Source organism: Schistocerca gregaria, chromosome 1 (assembly GCF_023897955.1).
Source record: "Schistocerca gregaria isolate iqSchGreg1 chromosome 1, iqSchGreg1.2, whole genome shotgun sequence".
Taxonomy (NCBI): domain Eukaryota; kingdom Metazoa; phylum Arthropoda; class Insecta; order Orthoptera; family Acrididae; genus Schistocerca; species Schistocerca gregaria.
In genome coordinates this window covers 262,456,481-262,473,160 of record NC_064920.1, presented here as the reverse complement: position 1 = coordinate 262,473,160, position 16,680 = coordinate 262,456,481, and the positions used below count along the sequence as shown (strand labels likewise).

At 44.2% G+C, this 16,680-nt stretch overlaps 1 protein-coding gene across 2 annotated transcripts in view; it reads left to right on the top strand.

Annotated features, from left to right (window-relative positions):
• The first annotated feature begins 641 nt into the window (after positions 1-641).
• The window catches only part of LOC126339830 (fatty-acid amide hydrolase 2-A-like), a 168,276-nt gene continuing 152,237 nt past the window's right edge, over positions 642-16,680 (top strand). For both annotated transcript variants that reach the window (XM_050001665.1, XM_050001667.1), the window contains exon 1: positions 642-787. The gene's annotated coding sequence lies outside the window, so the exon portion shown is untranslated. The remainder of the gene's footprint in view (positions 788-16,680) is intronic.

Here is a 16,680-nt window from a genome sequence, read left to right as displayed (position 1 = left end):
AGTCGAGGAAAAAAGTTGTCAACAGCACTGTAAAGCACGTCCGGAGTTATGGTGAGACATTGGCGTCGGAAGTTATCTTTCAGCATCCCTAGAGATGTCGGCCGATCACGATACGCTTGCGACTTCAGGTAACCCCAAAGCCAATAATCGCACGGACTGAGGTCTGGGGACCTGGGAGGCCAAGCATGACGATAGTGGCGGCTGAGCACACGATCGTCACCAAAGGACGCGCGCAAGAGATCTTTCACCCCCCATCTGTCGGACATTTTGTGAACTTTGTTTTTTTTGGTTCCAATAAAACCCCATGTCATTCCAAGCATGTGTGCCAATTTTTACCTCTCTATCTACATTATTCCGTGGTTTATTAAGTTTTAAAATTTATACTGACTTTTTGATCACCCTGTAGATGAATTACAGGATTTTAAAAAAAGTGCACCTTTGAATTTGTTGCTCAGCGTGGTAGTAGTGCAGTTTGTGAGCCAATGACAGTAGTTCAGGCTCTGTCGGCAGCTCCATCGAAACAACATACCTGCGGGCTGGGTTACGCACGGGCCAGCCCGGCGCGGCACCGTCATTTCGCCTCCCACCCGCCGCCGAGCGGCGATCAAGGTGCACCAGAGACACGCGAAGGGCAGCGCAGTGCCGCCGCAGCCGGCCACAGCAAGTGCTGCCCGTAATTACTGAAGGACGCCTCCCATTCGATAAGCCGCCTGCGCCAGCCAGCATCCGCCAGCTGGCCAGCGAGGTGGACGGCCGCACGCCAGTCTACGTCGCGACGTCGTAACAGGTACGTTCTCGTGTTCTTCCGCACTGCCTACTGCTGGCGCGCCGTAACAGAAATCTCCTTGGAGGAAACACGTCGAGACGTATCACCGTAATCAGTTTCCTTTAATTTACGTCAATGGTCACAGACTGTTCGATAACAGATTACCGGTTTCGGTCTTTAATGACCATCATCAGATCGGTTTCATAAAAACGAAGTCCTAATGTACTGCAGCCATAGTGGCACCGTCAAATGTTAAATGCAAAATCGGTACCAGCATTGACATTTGACGATGCCACTATGGCTGCAATACATTAGGACTTTGTTTTTATGAAACAGATCTGATGACGGTCATTAAAGACCGAAACCGGTAATCTGTTATCGAACAGTCTGTGACCACTGACGTAACTTAAAGGTTCAAATGGTTCAAATGGCTCTGAGCACTATGGGACTTAACTTCTTTGGTCATCAGTCCCCTAGAACTTAGAACTACTTAAACCTAATTAACCTAAGGACATCACACACATCCATGCCCGAGGCAAGATTCGAACCTGCGACCGTAGCAGTCGCGCGGTTCCGGACTGCGCGCCTAGAACCGCTAGACCACCGCGGTCGGCGTAACTTAAAGGAAACTGATTACATATACGGGTCACTGTTTTTTCGCGACGATGTCGCAGCTTGTGAAACATATCATGGTGACGAATCTGTTACTCATCTGTGGCTGTGGATCATTTTGCCAGTGAAATTCTCCCCTGAAGGGCGGGGAGGAGGGAGGGGAGGGAGGAACGAAAGTAAATCAATCTAGATCACAGAGTAGGAATATCTAAGGGGTAAGCATACTCAGCTGTGCATGCCACCAACAGCAAACTGCGACAGTAACGTGGATTTCATATAACGCACTTTTGTTTTTTTTTTTACACATTTACTTATTGGTAACAGCAACGGTGAACAATTTTTGCTGCTACAAATGCAAATCCAAACTCATCAGAGGAGCAAAAAGTTTTCGTGGATGAGTAGTATCACAGAGGTTTAAGTAAGGTTATCATACCAGTAAGAGGCGCTCGTGTGTAGAAATATCGAGGCACACTGTAATAAAGTGGCAATATAGTAGGACTAATTTATGGGACTCTGTGGACATATACTTAAGAGCCAAATGTGAAATAAATTCGGTAGTGTGGGAGTCTGCTCCCAGCCACGCGGAACAAACACTGGTAGCAGTTACGTCTGTAAAATATCTGTGAGTATACGTACGGAACGATTTGAAGTAGAATGATCATATAAAATTAATTGCTGGTAAGGCGGGTGCCAGGTTGAGATTCATTGAGAGAGTCCTTAGAAAACAAAGGAGGTGGCTTACAAAACACTCGTTCGGCCTATACTTGAGTATTGCTCATCAGTGTGTGATCCGAACCAGGTCGGGTTGACAGAGGAGATAGAGAAGATCCAAAGAAGAGCGGCGCGTTTCGTCACAGGGTTATTTGGTAAGCGTGATAGCGTTACGGAGATGTTTAGCAAACTCAAGTGGCAGACTCTTCAAGAGAGGCGCTCTACATCGCGGTGTAGCTTGCTGTCCAGGTTTCGAGAGGGTGCATTTCTGGATGAGGTATCGAATATATTGTTTCCCCCTACTTATACCTTCCGAGGAGATCACGAATGTAAAATTAGAGAGATTCGAGCGTGCACGGAGGCTTTCCGGCAGTCGTTCTTCCCGCGAACCATACGCGAGTGGAACAGGAAAGGGAGGTGATGACAGTGGCTCGTAAAGTGCCCTTCGCCACACACCGTTGGGTGGCTTACAGAGTATAAATGTAGATGTAGATGTGTACACATTTCGTACAATGCTCACCCTCCGATAAGATACATAGTAATTGACGAAAGATCATCGAGTGAAACAGAAGTAATATCTGGCGTTCTCCAAAGAAGTGTTCTAGGCCCTCTGCAGTTCTTGATCTATATAAACGATTTAGGAGAGAACCTGAGTAACCTTCTTAGATTGTTTCCAGATCACGCTGTCATTTACCGTTTCGTAAAGTCATTAGAGGATCAAATACAATTGCAAAATTATTTGAACAAGAAATCTGTATGATGCGAAAAATGGCAGTTGACTAAATAATGAAAAGCGTAAAATCATCTACGTGAGTACCAAAAGGAATGCGCTGAATTTCGGTTACACGATAAAACACACAAATTTAAGGGTTATACATTCAATTAAATACTTATGGATTACAATTACGAAAACTTAAATTGGAACGATCACATAGATGACGTTGTGGGGAAAGCTAACCATTGCGATTTATTGGCAAAACACTTAGAAAATGCAACGCGTCTACTAAAGAGACTGCCTACGCTACACTTGTCCGTCCTCCTCTGGAGTATTGTTGTGCGGTGTGTGATACGCATCAAGTATGGCTGACAGAGGACATCGAAAAAGTTCAAAGAAGAACAGCTCGTTTTGTATTATCACGAAATAGGGGGAGAGTGCCACGAATATGATACCCGAATTGGGGTGACAGTCATTAAAACAAAAGCGTTCTTCGCTGCGGAAAGACCTTCTCATGAAATTTCTGACACCAGCTTTCTCCTCAGTGTTTTAAAACAATTAGTTGGCGCCCATCTGCATCGAGAGAAATGATCGACTTAAGAAAACAAAAGAAATCAGAGCTCGCAGATTTAAGAGTTCGTTTCTCCCAAGTGATTCGATAAACCTTCTGCCAGGCACTTAATTGTGAGTTGCACAGTAATCATGTAGATGTAGAACTATGTGCCAGAGAACTATGTGCCAGTTTGAGTCATTTCCTTCGGATTATACAGATCTCACGGTCATTTTACTTATTTTAAAGTAACCTTAGTACAAAATTATACTACTATAAGAGACTATATGTCGATTTTTTGCGATTAATATATTGTTTCCCTAAGGATGGACGAAGTCAAAAAGATTATAGCAGGAAGCAAAAACAAAAGAACTTCGTCCTTAAAAATATTTAAAAGTGTGATATTTGCTGCATGTTTCCTTTCAATATTCGAAGTTTTTCGGGACGCTATAACTAAGAAGCCATTTCGTAATGTTGTCGCAGGGTATTTTTTTTAAAACGATGGCTCGGCATTACGATAAAGTCCAGTACAAAATCTAAAACCTGGCCGTGGCTACACTCCATTACTCTGCAGCAAAAATTTGCGACATCTGGGCTATGAAAGCTGGCACCAACAAGTGGAACGACCTTGCATTTATCTCCTCAAAGCTCTCTGCCAAATTCACTCTAGATATCGACGGGAAAATGTTAAGATGCCTATTAATCGTGTGTACAAATTCTGTGATACTTCTGAATGGGATCTGTCTGTTCTAGCGGTGTAATGACATTCAAAATCCGCAGGGTCCTTAGGGTAAAACTAAGGCAATGTGTAGTCACGTGACTTTGGCAGCACTTTATGTTGGCAACAGAAATTCTCTTCTGCGCATCTGAATATTCACTCCATAGACATTCTTACTCTACGGTCTAGATCAGAGGAGGTCACTGGTCAGAAAGTCTATATCCACATGTGTTCTCTGCAATTCACAATTCGTGCCTGGCAGTTCGTTCATCGAACTACCGACAAGCTGTTACTTTACCCTTCCTCACTCGAACAGCGTGCAGAAAGAAGGGACACTTAAATCTTTGCATGCGATCTCTGATATCTATTATTTTATTACAAAGATAATTTCTCCCTGTGTAGGCGGGCGCCAACAAAATATTTTCGCATTCAGAGGACGAAGTTGGTGATAGAAATTTCGTGTAAAGATCGTGTCGTAACGAAGAACGCCAGCTCATGTACCATATTCGTGACACTTTCTCCCCTATTTTACGATAATACAAAACGAGCTGTCCTTCTTGGATTTTATTTGATATTCTACGTCAATCCTATATGCTTGGGATCTCACACCGCGCGCCAGTACTGCAGAAGAGGACGGACAAACGTAGTGTAAGCAGTCTCTTTAGTAGACCTGTTGCATTTTCTATTTTGCCAATAAAATGTAGTCTTTTTTTTGGCTTTCCCCACGACATCATCTATGTCATCGTTCGCCGGCCGCGGTGGCTACGCGGTTCTAGGCGCTGCTGTCCGGAACTGCGCTGCTGCTACGGTCGCAGGTTCGAATCCTGCCTCGGGCATGGATGTGGGTGATGTCCTTAGGTTTAAGTAGTTATAAGTCTAGGGGACTGATGACCTAAGATGTTGAGTGCTACAGTGCTCAGAGCCATTTTTTTCTCATCGTTCCAGTTTAAGTTATTCGTAGCCGTAATCCCTAAGTACACTCCTGGAAATTGAAATAAGAATTCATTGTCCCAGGAAGGGGAAACTTTATTGACACATTCCTGAGGTCAGATACATCACATGATCACACTGACAGAACCACAGGCACATAGACACAGGCAACAGAGCATGCACAATGTCGGCACTAGTACAGTGTATATAAACCTTTCGCAGCAATGCAGGCTGCTATTCTCCCATGGAGACGATCGTAGAGATGCTGGATGTAGTCCTGTGGAACGGCTTGCCATGCCATTTCCACCTGGCGCCTCAGTTGGACCAGCGTTCGTGCTGGACGTGCAGACCGCGTGAGACGACGCTTCATCCAGTCCCAAACATGCTCAATGGGGGACAGATCCGGAGATCTTGCTGGCCAGGGTAGTTGACTTACACCTTCTAGAGCACGTTGGGTGGCACGGGATACATGCGGACGTGCATTGTCCTGTTGGAACAGCAAGTTCCCTTGCCGGTCTAGGAATGGTAGAACGATGGGTTCGATGACGGTTTGGATGTACCGTGCACTATTCAGTGTCCCCTCGACAATCACCAGAGGTGTACGGCCAGTGTAGGAGATCGCTCCCCACACCATGATGCCGGGTGTTGGCCCTGTGTGCCTCGGTCGTATGCAGTCCTGATTGTGGCGCTCACCTGCACGGCGCCAAACACGCATACGACCATCATTGGCACCAAGGCAGAAGCGACTCTCATCGCTGAAGACGACACGTCTCCATTCGTCCCTCCATTCACGCCTGTTGCGACACCACTGGAGGCGGGCTGCACGATGTTGGGGCGTGAGCGGAAGACGGCCTAACGGTGTGCGGGACCGTAGCCCAGCTTCATGGAGACGGTTGCGAATGGTCCTCGCCGATACCCCAGGAGCAACAGTGTCCCTAATTTGCTGGGAAGTGGCGGTGCGGTCCCCTACGGCACTGCGTAGGATCCTACGGTGTTGGCGTGCATCCGTGCGTCGCTGCGGTCCGTTCCCAGGTCGACGGGCACGTGCACCTTCCGCCGACCACTGGCGACAACATCGATGTACTGTGGAGACCTCACGCCCCACGTGTTGAGCAATTCGGCGGTACGTCCACCCGGCCTCCCGCATGCCCACTATACGCCGTCGCTCAAAGTCCGTCAACTGCACATACGGTTCACGTCCACGCTGTCGCGGCATGCTACCAGTGTTAAAGACAGCGATGGAGCTCCGTAAGCCACGGCAAACTGGCTGACACTGACGGCGGCGGTGCACAAATGCTGCGCAGCTAGCGCCATTCGACGGCCAACACCGCGGTTCCTGGTGTGTCCGCTGTGCCGTGCGTGTGATCATTGCTTGTACAGCCCTCTCGCAGTGTCCGGAGCAAGTATGGGTCTGACACACCGGTGTCAGTGTGTTCTTTTTTACATTTCCAGGAGTGTATTTAGTTGAATTTATATCCTTCAGATTTATGTGAATTATCGTGCAACCGAAATTTAGCGGTTTTCTTTTAGGACTCACGTAGATGATTTCACACTTTTCATTATATACAGTTACCACCTTTAGAACCATACAGATATCTCGTCTGAATCATTTTTCAATTAGTTTTGATGCTCCGATGTCTTTACGAAACGGTGAACGACACATCGGCTGCAAATAGTCTCAGAGGGACGCTCATATTTTCTCCTAAATCGTGTGTGTACATTAAAATGCTGGGGGCCTTCCTTTGGTAATGCCAAATATGGCATCTTGTTTTAATCGACGACTTTCCGTCAATTACTACGAACTGTGATCTCCCAAACAGGAAGTCGCAAATTCTGTCGTATAACTGAGAAGATACTCCATAGGCTCGCAGTCAGATTACAAGGCGCTTGAGAGGAACGGTGTCAAAAACCTAGACGTATGGAATTAGTCTGAGATCCCCTGTCGACAGCACTCATTACTTAGTGTGAATAGAGAGCTAGTTGTGTTTCACAAGAACGATACTTTCTGAATCCGTGATGACTATTTGTCAATAGTTTTCTTCTAGGTAATCTGTAATGTTCGAGCAAATTATACGTCCCAAAACCCTACTGCAAATCTACGTCAGTGATGTGGGTATTGAGTGCTGGAGTGACCTATGCAGCTTTCCAGTCTTTAGGTACAGATCTTAGGTCGAGCGAGCGGTTGTGTATAAATAGTAAATACGGAGGTATTGTATCAGCATACTCTGAAAGGAACCTAACAGGTAGACAGTGTGGACAGGAGGACTTGCCTATATTAAATGATTTAAGCTGGTTCGCTACACCGTGGACATGTAGTTCTAAGTTGCTCATTTTAGCAGCTGTTTTTGATTCGAATTCTGAAACATTTGCTTCGTCTTCTTTGGTGATGGAACTGAGGGAACTATATTTGGTAATTCCACTTGAATGCACTGTCACCAGTAACATAAACGTTGCTGTCGCGTAGTGTAGGTATTGATAACGTCCCTATGCTTTTCTGATTTTTTTGTTCATATCGGTCGATTAGCCAGGTCTGTTGAGTTACCTCTATGAAGCCTGCTCCTGTCAAATATTATGAAATATTTCTGACCGGGAAAATCTGGAGAAATAAGAAACGATTTACTTCTGTTCAGACAGTGAAATGCAGGCAGGTAAAAACTAAACAATGGACCATGTCATAGAAAACGAACAATTTCTGTAAGTGATTCAGGTATTACTGAGTCCAAGGCGGAAACACAGATTATCTTTGTGAGTTATATTACTGACGCGGCTGTAGTTATTTAAATGCCAATAAGTTATTACCGGTACCTAAAGTGTAGAGGTCTTCCACTTGCCGCTGATTTTTCAGAAAGCGATTAACATCCAGCCACTCGCAAGAATAGCTAACATGCTTTGAGTGACGGTTTGAATGTTAAAATATATTTTATTTGGGGTGACAGTCATGAAAACTAATTTTCTTGTACCCTTCTCTCATGGACGTCTACAAAAACGTCTTTATATCGTCGTAAGTGTCCGCCTCCGTAGCGCAGCGGTAGCGTTACTGCCTACCGCGCAAGGGGGCCCGGAATCGAATCCCGACAGGGGACTGGGTGTTGTGTGTCTTTCATCATCACTGAAGTGGCGTCAACTAAAAAGACTTGCAGTAAAGCGGCCCAAAACCAGGTAGGTAAGCAGGTAACAGGACCGAATCCTCCCAAACTGACACATTTTATATTGTATTATAGGCAATAACATAATTATCTCTGCCATGTTCCTTATCTTCTTCCGCTGCCCCTCCCACGTTTTAAACAAAAAAATATTGATTCACTTCCGCACGCTTTGCGCGTGACCTTGACCGGGACTTAATCGCTGGCGCTGTGCCGGCTGCACTTTATCTCAATAAGATAAAAGATAAAACTTTTTAACATACAATACACACGAACAATTTTTACATCTTCTACTGTAACTTCATACGCTTTCCTTTGCCTGCTTGGAGTATTCATAACGCTTAGAACTGCTACCTGCTTCAAACGGGAGGATTCAGTACCATAGTTTTTCAGACCCTTGTGGGCTCGAGAGGATTCGGTACCATTTTTCTGACCGCGGGAGGGTTCGGGGCTGCGCAACGGCCGAACCTCGGAGAGCATATCCTGGCCATTAAATGCCATACGATCATTTTATTTTTCATCTTCGCAAGTGCGTCTTGTTCTTACGATCCGTAAGTGAGTGATTCCTCGAATCCAATAGTTTTGTTTACAAGCTTCTAGATTATTTGTCCACTAGTCTTGTTCAGCAGCATATGTCGGAAAGTACATCGTATTATTTGCTCAAATTTCCGCCTAAATTCTGTGAGCATCACAGTGTCACTTTGGTATTAAATAGACCGAGTCATTCGCTCCACGAATTGGACTCGACATTGTCACGGTTGGCTGTTTACAGTGTTTAGATGGATCGCCCGGTGTACAGTGCTTTCGGAGCTATTGTTTCATTACGCTGTATGTGAACTTAATGTGTCTCCAGTTATTACAAGAGACTTCTCTTGGATTTGTCTGCAGTTATGTTCTCTATTTTAAATTTACACGGCGTGAGTAGGGAAATAGTTTAAACGATTGTCTAGAGCCTGGATCTCTCCCTAAGTTATGAGGCAGCAGTTTGAGACCATTTTCCGCTTTCCGACGGTTTGGTTCATCCAGTTCTCTTGCCCGCTTCCCCCTCCCCCCTCTTCCCACAAATTTTGTTGTAAGTGATGGGCAAGGCAACTAATCTTATTTAAAGTCTTAAAATTTTTACATGTGTTTTTCTAACATGAGTTTTACTTTTTAATAGAACTTTTCGCTCTTCCTGTAATGCTCAAGCATGCTCTTGTCTGTGAAACCACTGTGAAGTGGATGGCAGATGATATGTCCCATCGCTTAAACGCCCCATTGATCGTTGTAATTGACATAATCAATATCGTCTACGGGAGATTCCTCACTTAAGCAGGATTTCATGGGATAGTTTGGGTGTTTCTTCAAGCACATGCCATTTCAGTTTTTTAATCAGCTTCCTGATGTTCGCTCTTGGGTCAAACACTCCTTTGAATATTCATGTTCCAGTTCTTTGTACCACGTAAATCTAAAACGTTACTGCGACTGGGTTAGTATAATATAGAGAAACGTTACGATAGTGATTTATTTGCTTCAGGAGTTCTACATAGTCTAATGTTAATATCATTTTCTATAATCAATCACTTAATCTGTAATTCCTTATTCCAAGGCATGTTGCATCGAAGTTAATGGGAATTTCTCTAGAGTGAAGCGCTGTCACCCTGACTACGTATTAGTGCTTGTATAGAGGATGGTCCATTGATCGTGACCGGTCCAAATATCTCACGAAATAAGCGTCCATGCAACGAGCCTCAGACCATAAAAAATACGAGGGTAATCCCAAAAGTAAGATCTCCTTTTTTTTGTAAGTACATACATCTGTTTATTTCTACAATGGTTTACATCAGTTTACAGCTTGAACATTTAGCTATTTTCCGACATAACCATCATTTCTGTCGATGCATTTTTGCATTCGCTGTGGCAGTTGTTGTATGCCCATGTCATACCAGCTCGCCGCCGGCATGCTGATCGTCATGAATTTCGGTCCGACCAGCTGCAAACTGTCTATACCACTTACGAACATTTTTGACATCCATGTACGACTCACCATACACTTCCGTCAATTGCCGATGGATTTTAATCGGCGCAGTGCCCTTTGCGTTCAAAAACCGAATAACTGCGCGCAATTTGCACTTGGCGGTAGCATCCAACGAGATCTCCATTCTCAACGGCTGACAAGGCAAGACTGAGCGCCTCAGCGCGGCATGCGCATGTTTACACACATTGCGTGGAGCACTCTTCATAACAGTGTGACCAACTGCCACAAAACAGAGTTCTGTACTTATAAAAAATAGGAGACCTTACTTTTGGGATTACCCTCGTAACAATTATCTTTGACATGCATTTAAACTGAACTTAAGTAAACGACCTAAGCAAAATTAACATATTTAATATATGATGATGTAAAAAAATCTCCTTCTATATTGTTTTTTCTGGAGCTATATTATAAAATCGTAGACGAGCTTGCAGACGTATGTGTCTTCTGTTTCTAAATAAACCACTGGCCATTAAAATTGCTTCACCACGAATATGAGGTGCTACAGACGCGAAAATTCAACCGACAGGAAGAAGATGCTGTGATATGCAAATGATTAGCTTTTCAGAGCATTCAAACAAGGTTGGTGCCGGCGGCGACACCTACAACGTGCTGACATGAGGAAAGTTTCCAACCGATTTCTCATACACAAACAGCAGTTGACCGGCGTTGCCTGGTGAAACGTTGTTGTGATGCCTCATGTAAGGAGGAGAAATGCGTACCATCACGTTTCCGATTTTGATAAAGGTCGGATTGTAGCCTATAGCGATTGCGGTTTACCGTATCGCGACATTGCAGCTTGCGTTGGTCGAGATCCAATGACTGTTAGCAGAATATGGAATCGGTGGGTTCGGGAGGGTAATACGGAACGCCGTGCTCGATCCCAACGGCCTCGTATCACTAGCAGTCGAGATGACAGGCATCTTATCCACACGGCTGTAACGGATCGTGCAGCCACGTCTCGATCCCTGAGTCAACAGATCGGGACGTTTGCAAGACAACAACCATCTGCACGAACAGTTCGACGACGTTGCAGCAGCGTGGACTATCAGCTCGTAAACCATGGCTGCGGTTACCCTTGACGCTGCATCACAGACAAGAGCGCCTGCGGTGGTGTACTCAACGACGAACCTGGGTGCACGAATGGCAAAAAGTCATTTTCTCGGAAGAATCCAGGTTCTGTCTACAGCATCATGATGGTCGCATCCGTGTTTGCGACATCGCGGTGAACGCACATTGGAAGCGTGTATTCGTCATCGCCATAATGGCGCGTCACCCGGCGTGATGGTATGGGGTGCCATTGGCTACATGTCTCGGTCACCTCTTGTTCGCATTGACGGCACTTTGAAAAGTGGACGTTGTGTTATGACCCGTGGCTCTACCCTTCATTCGATCCCTGCGAAACCCTACATTTCAGTAGGATAATGCACGACCGAATGTTGCAGGTCCCGTAAGGGCCTTTCTGGATATACGTAGAAAATGTTCGACTGCTGCCCTGGCCAGCACATTCTCCAGATCTCTCACCAATTGAAAACGTCTGGTCAATGGTGGCCGAGCAACTGGCTCCTCACAATACTTCAGTCACTACTCTTGATGAACTATGGTATCGTGCTGAAGCTGCATGGGCAGCTGTACCTGAACACGCCATCCAAGCTCTGTTTGACTCAATGCCCAGGTGTATCAAGGCCGTTATTACGGCCAGAGGTGGTTGTTCTGGGTACTGATTTCTCAGGATCTATGCACCCAAATTGCGTGAAAATGTAATCATATGTCAGTTCTAGTATAATATATTTGTCCAATGAATACCCTTTTATCATCTGCATTTCTTATTGGTGCAGCAGTTTTAATGGCCAGTAGTGTAGGTTTTACAGGTTATAGGCAACGCATTTCCAGAGGTCGTCAGACGCTGTAATAGTTTCATTCTTTCTTTAAACCTTCTGTGGTATCCGTAGAAAGTCTGATTAACATATTCCTCTCTGCCAGATTGACATGAATAAGATGCGATTATGTTGAATCGGGAAAGATGTTGCCGGAATCTCCCATGGCTGGAGTGAAGTCGTGCCACTGTCACTGTAGAGTTTCTATTGGTCTGCAGTTTTGGTACCAAGGACGTAACGAGGAGTTAAGCATCACTGTAGCATAGTGTCACCCTGTGACATTGCTCGAGATCTTCATTCCATTATTCCCTGATTACAACCCTTATGTAATGAAGAATATCGTCGAGTGGCACTTTATCATTCTTCACTGAAACAATGTATACAACTTCCTTGGCCAGAGTATCTACTTTTCCATTTTCTTTTATTCCGATTTCCGCTTTCGCCCATAACATGATGATTGCCTTATTTACTCGAGAAAGCTGCTGCACTGCTTCTATAATCCGATATACCAGATAATTGTTGGTATCGTTTACGTCGCAACCTGTTTTAGAGCTGAGCATTTCTTCTTGTACTTTTTTCGTAATTAAGTCACTCTAAAATAGCTACGAGTTCTGCAGTGAGTATGGACGTAACTTCCAGGAATTTGCCTCCTCGATTGGCCCTGCCATCTGCGAACCCACTTCCTCCCGTCGTTTTGTTTAGACCCATGTGTGTAATAGATCTGTCTTGGCGATAGTCAAGTTGCTAGGTTGTCAGCTAAAATTTTCTCATTTAAGCGAACTTCATGGATTCACTTCCTAACGGAATCCAGATGGTTATCAAGACCAGTGGCGGAATTACACGACATTAAGTGATGCGTGTAATGATTTCCCTAGGTGTGACCAATTCTTAGGTTGGTGAACTTACGATGCCCAGTGACGTACAGCATTCTAGCACTCGTGGCGAGGAAGCGCAAATAGCACTGTTCATAAATTAACTTTAAAGCTCAATGTGGGTTTAGTAAACACAACTAAGAATCAAACTAAACAAGCAGCTGTTCCATAGGAATAAATTGAAGTAATAACACTCAGTAAACGCGATTCCGGCAAAAGCGATTTGCCACGAGTACGCAGCGGTACTACAGTGACACCCTAGAAATCTATTGCTGATTCGTGGTTGTCTGTAACAGCACGATTGTGGTGAAAGTCCCATGGAACACGAATGACGCTTGACGATTCCGTACCGGGAAAAAGATTCGAACAGTCGACATAGATAATTAAGAAGTCGTTTACGCCGTGAACAGATACATCCGTTATCTAAAATCGTCGCAGCTCGTCGCTTGTTTTGTGCTTCGTCGTGAAGGAGGGATGTCCGTTGCTCTCGGAAAATTTCACGTGAGGCGGATGTTATTATTAGGGCTCAACATCCCGTCGACGGTGAGGTGATTAGGGACGACTGCGTCTCTGCTATCGAGATACAGTGCTCGAGAACATATTAGACAAGGGTTCCAGTCTTGATAGTGACGGAACCAGGAGAGCAAACTAACTGGAGAGAAATTCCGCCTTGTACAAGACACCGTTTTATAGTTTTGTTATTACCCAACCAAGCCTCAGCACTTTATGTACTATCCTCAGTAGGATTTTTCGTTTATTTACTATCTCACATGACAGTATTAGTTCTGTATTCAAGTAGTTCTATGCCTATCATACATTCTTCAGCTTTATATATTTTTTTTTTTACATGTTGTGTTCTTGATTATGGCGTGTTCAAGCACTTAGCTCTTACGCTATTGTCATTTCTTGCTGTTACACATGCATTTGATATAATTTCTCAATAAGAACAGGCTTTCTGTTACCATTTCACGTGCTGTTATAGCTAGTGCTTTAACTCGTCACAAACAGGGAAATTAAGACCAGAACATAAAAACCCATAACAAGCTGTAGAATGTGTTGTAGATATAAAACTACCAGGATGAGAAAGAAAATAAACAGGAAATATCACTGAAGGTAACACATAAAGTGCTGAAACATGTTTGGGTAATAGATAAACTGTAAAACAGTGTCTTGAATAAGGCGGAATCTCTCTCCGGTTTCCCTTATCAAGAACAGGAAATAAGAAGAGCTACAGCATCCGAAAGAGTATTAGCGCAGACAAAATTTTCGGTGAAACATTGTGCTGTAAAAAAAATTTGCTGCAGAATGGGAGTGTTTACAGCTAGTTATGTGACAACAGTATTGTGGTATGGGCATTCATATGGTTCAAATGGCTCTGAGCACTATGGGATTTAACTGCTGTGGTCATCAGTCCCCTAGAACTTAGAACTACTTAAACCTAACTAACCTAAGGACATCACACACATCCGTGCCCGAGGCAGAATTCGAACCTGCGACCGTAGCGGTCGCGCGGTTCCGGACTGTAGCGCCTAGAACCACTCGGCTACTCCGGCCGGCGGCATTCATACATTGCCTGTCTAAAGAGGGTTGTCGAAGAATGCTGGTTTATTATACTCCTAGCTGGCATATAGTTGGCGTTTTGTCTTCTCTTATGAACATTAATGTACGCGCAAATTTTGGTCTGTATGGTAATAAAGCATAGTGTGTAGCTTTTATAAAATTAATGGGAAAAAGAACCAGATCACAGGTCTGTTTGATCCATGAGCGAGTGCCATGGAGATGCTGAAGGATCTGAACTGGCAGACGCTTGAAAGTAGACGCTAACTGTCTCTTGATATCCTGCTTAGGAAACTTCTAGAAACAACTTTAAGTGAGGAAGCTAGAAACGCACTACAACTCTATTACATATCGCACCCATAAGAATCGTGAAGACAAGATTAGATCAATTACAGTGCCAATAGAGGCGTTTAAGCAATCATTATTCCTGCGCTTCATACGTCTACTTAATGAGAAAAAGGCCTAACAACTGGTATAGTGCGTAGTTCCCTCTACTACGCTTTTCCCAGTAATTTGCAGGGTGTTGCTGGAGAAGTGCAGAAGTGCAAAAAGTAAAACTTGCCGAAAAAGAATGTTTAATGCGCCTTAGATAGGCAATTTAACTTGAATCATCCTTAACTGGGGCAAATGATGTAAGTACAGTTGCCTACCCTTAGGCACATGGAATATTTTCCGGGTCCGTTTCATTTTTCCCACCCTGCAGATTTTTACACCAGAATACTTGCATCAAAATTTCATTATTATTATTGAATGTCTCCGTTATCATAGAATGCATCGAATGTCTATCTTATTATCGAATGTGTATCATATATGTGGCTTTGCTTCTCTACCTATTTTGCAGTACAGATGACAATAGTTGGGAAATAGTACACAGGGATTCCAAATGGTGCATGCCTGCCTGTAAAAGCCAAGAGTTGCTCAATGCTTTTAATTTTTTTCATGTACGGATGTTCCTACATTAAATGTGGGTACGAGATCTGTTCATAATTTCTGCACATGTAAAAAAAAAGGTTCGAATGACTCTGAGCAGTATGGCACTTAACTTCTGAGGTCATCAGTCCCCTACAACTTAGAACTACTTAAACCCAACTAACCTAAGGACATCACACACATTCATGCTCGAGGCAGGATTCGAACCTGCGACCGTAGCGTGCACATGTCAGGGTCAGTCCAATTTTATGATTACTGTTTAGGTGTTATGTTACAGATTTCTTAATAGTAGGGCCAACTTGCTTGTCTTTGTGCCAACTGAATAGTTGGATCGTGTCTTTCTTGCACGATTTGTCAAAGCACGACCTACAGCATTTTATAAACATTTCCTTACATAACCAAATGGTCATCACCTCAGATCCTCTTCTGAGCACATATCGTCGTTCGAGTTTAAAGCGAAGAAAAAGTTTAACTCATATTCATTCCGTGGTCAAGCCGACGCAGCTGTCTGTAAATGTCGCGCCTGGTATTTCTTGTGGCCTGCTTAAGGCGCACTACCTTGTGTTCATGGTTGCTCTCTGTCGAACTGCACGGGCATGTCGTCACTACTTCTCTGTTATTCTGAGGAATTACAGTGTTTACTTCTTATATTCGTCTAGTGCATCAGAAACGAACAATAGCTTGGCTGCAGGAAATGTGAAGAAGAAAGCGGAAGTGTTATGTTTAAAGTAATTATCCTAGCATTCACCTTAAATAACACAGGCATTTTTAATTTTTTTTATCTCCGCTAGTAGTTCATCATTTAGGTAACTAATGTAGACCGTACGTTTACGAAAAAAATTATGATACTGATTGCACATTTTTTTTAAATCAGAGGTGGAGCCCCTCCTAGCCCACACCGGCGTGATGGCCAACTCAATAGGTCTACTGCCATCTCTGCATAAGGGTTAGTTTTCACTAAAGTGAGGTGTCGCAGGATGTGGGTACTGTGATGTTTGCGTACGTCTGGTTAAGGTTAACCATTAATATGCAATCATCTGGAGATAGATTGGCTCGAAGTCAAACGAAGGGTAGCGGTTTGAAGGGGGAAAAAAAGTGCCAAGGAAAGAGTCAAGGGAAAAAAAACGTCTGCGATAGTTAGGTCGGGTGGTAAGAGCAGGAGCGGATGTCTTGCTACCTGCGATAGGTCGTGCAAGGGTAGGCTTTGTTAGTAGTGGGTATCATGCATGTTGATACCTTAGACGTTTTGCGGTGGTGTTGCTCGGAGGCTGACGCTGGGTGCCGG